Here is a 2,986-nt window from a genome sequence, read left to right on the forward strand (position 1 = left end):
AAAAAAAAAAAAAAAAAAAAGAATAGAGGGTTACAAAATTTTTCTAAGATAAGCATGTTAAGCCCTAAATTAGAAACAGACCTAGCTGAACATACAAATTAAAGATAAAATGTATAAAATGATAACACTGAGTCTGTGTACTACTCTAATCTACTTCTTCTAAACACAGAGACATGTAGTCAGGAGTGAAACAGGAATAGCCTTGAAGTCTAGGCTAGTTCCAGCAGCATGTTAGTTATCTGCTGGGCAGGTATTTTAATCAGCTTCTCCGCCAAGGACCCAAACCGAGCTCCTGCCTTGCAAAAAAGCTCAAGGCGATGGCCAGCAGCAAAAAAGAAATGTTGCTTTGCAAACATCCTCTGACAATGCTCCCCTTGTTGGAAGCAGCTTCTATTCTGTGAACGAACTAACATGTCCACAGATTCCTTCAAGACAAAGCCCTGCAAAACCCCAGAAACTTTTCACGTCTCTTAGCCTATTTCCCAACACCATATGGTGACTTCTCCTTGTTTATATTCATATCTGTGGGTAAGCCCTTCTGAACTTGTAATTTTTTAAAAACCTAAATGTTAATTATCTTTTCCTGTAATATATTTTTCCTGAACACTTTATCTTAGAGACATGCCACTGATTGTTTCATATGTAGAAATCAAGCCTGTCTGTAGATCTTAAATTAATTATTAAGAGGATTAAGTAAATTTACACCAAGTTGTATACATTGGGATTTCTTGAAGGATAGTATCCAGTATTTTTCTGGCATACATATTATGCGTGTGTTAACATAGTAAATAGAAACTATAAAAAATACTTTGTTTCCCAAACAAAAGTGCTTATATTTTTAGATATATATAGAAAAAGCCAAATGTAATGTATATCCTTAAAATACTACCAGAAGGAATAAAATCAGTGATAACATAAGCCTTTCAGGAATTAGAAGCATATGAAGAAAAAAATAAGCAAAGGTGAACTATTTGTTTTGTTGAGTTTATCTTTGTTAAGTTGTCTTAATGGGAATTAAAAAACAGTATGATATTAGTTATTGCTCATTTAATCTTTTTATTTGCTTTAGTGTGTCTGATGGATATTGCATGTGGCTCTTACCTTATAAAAAATGTTCCCCCAACCTTTAAAACTTTTGATTATTTCTCTACCATTTTGCAATTGTGTCTCCTCTGATGTTTTCAACCATGAAGCATAATTATTTCTTATACTGTTTAATTTAGTGTATAGTTCTTGTTTTGTTTTATTTCCTTCATCCTTTGTGTACAGATTTTTTTTCTTTCCAGCTTTTGGTAGGGTTTTGTGTAATTAGAGAATTATGAGTCATTGGCCAAGACTGCTAGCTATTTCTAAATGTCTGTTTCCCTTTTTTCCATGATAATATAGAACCACTAATTATATCTGAGCAAAAGCTACCAAAAATAAAGATTATATTCTCAGTCTCACTTGAAATTAAGTATGGTTATGTCACAATGTTTTGGCCAATGGGATGTACAGCAGAAATGGCATCTGGGAACTTTTTTTAAAGACATTTGACATGTACTCTTTGTCTCTCTTTCCTTTCACCTCTACTTTGTCTTCTTTTAGCCTGTTGCTTGGCATGGAGCTGTGATAGCTACCATTTTGAACCATAAGAACCATACCCTAGATTTGGCAAAGCAGCAGACTGAAACGAGCCCGAGATCCTGAGGACACTGTGGAGAAATTTGCCATCCCAGCCTGGGGTTGCCTGCCTACTTCCAGACTTTTATATGACAAAGAAATAAACTTCTGTTTTGTTTAAACCACTCTATTTTGCATCTATTATTGCCAAACTAATCATAACTGAGGCTTAAGGGTAAGTTATTGACTTTTTTCTATAGGAGAGAATTGTGTGGGCAATGCCAGTTATTGGCAGGTTGTATGGACCTAGAGCTGCCAGATGAAACAAAGGCTTCCATAATATACATTCATCAGCCCTGTAAGGGTTGTATCATTCATTCATTCATTTATTCATCCATTCAACCAACATTTATTGATGACTAAGTGTTAAACCCACAGCTTTTATTTCCCCTTTCCTGTAAAGAGAGATGACAGGGAGTAGGAACTTGCCATTAAAACATGGTAATCTAGTTGGGGAGTTTGAAACATAAACAATTGACTGTAAGGAAAAGTGAAGGAGGTGTTATAATAACATAGGCCAGATTCTGTGAGAGCACTAGTCCTTGATTTCAGGAGAGGAGACAAGAGGGATATTGGGAAAAGATAAGGATGGTTCAGAAGAAGAGCAACTTTGTTTTTTCCAGTGGATTCATAGCATCATCATGACAACAAGACCCCCTAAAAGGAGGAAATCCTGTCATTTGCAACAACACGGATCAACCTGGAAGACATTATGCTAAGCAAAATAAACCAGGCACGGAAAGACAAATACCACATGATCTCACTTATATGTGGAATCTAATAAAGTTGAACTCATAAAAATAGACAGCAGAACAATGGTTACCAGAGGCTGGGGCTCAGGGTTGTTGAGGGAGGAAATAGGAAGTTGTCGATCCTGGGTTATAAAGTTTCAAATACATAGGAGGAACAGGTTTTGAGATTTACTGCACATTAGGGGGTGACTATAGCCAATAATCATGTATTATATATTTCAAAATAACTAAGAGTAAATTTCAGATGTCTCACCATAAAAAGTGATAAGGTAAGTTACGTGACATATATGTTAATAGGCTTGATTTAATCATGCTACATTGTATACATACATCAAAACATCACATTGTACCCCCTAAGTGTATATAAGCACGATTTGGCCAAAAAAAGGGCCCCTGAAATTTTCTGGCCCACCCCTCAAATCCCTGGTGCCATTTTGCACCTGGTAGGAGGGGGACGTAGAGTGGGAAGGAGGAGGCAAGTCAAGTGCTATATATATATAGTACAGTAGCAAGCTGTAACTATGTGGCTTGAAATGTGGCTAGTCTGAACTGAGATGTATATAAGTGTAAGA

General features: G+C 36.0%; 1 protein-coding gene across 1 annotated transcript in view; it reads left to right on the top strand.

The window, feature by feature from the left end:
* LOC105814248 (chromosome unknown open reading frame, human C15orf43) overlaps positions 1 to 2,986 on the top strand; it is a 46,735-nt gene that overhangs the window by 43,384 nt on the left and 365 nt on the right. The gene's annotated exons all lie outside the window — the stretch shown is intronic.

This window comes from Propithecus coquereli, unplaced genomic scaffold (assembly GCF_000956105.1).
Source record: "Propithecus coquereli isolate 6110/MARCELLA unplaced genomic scaffold, Pcoq_1.0 Scaffold3, whole genome shotgun sequence".
Lineage (NCBI taxonomy): Eukaryota > Metazoa > Chordata > Mammalia > Primates > Indriidae > Propithecus > Propithecus coquereli.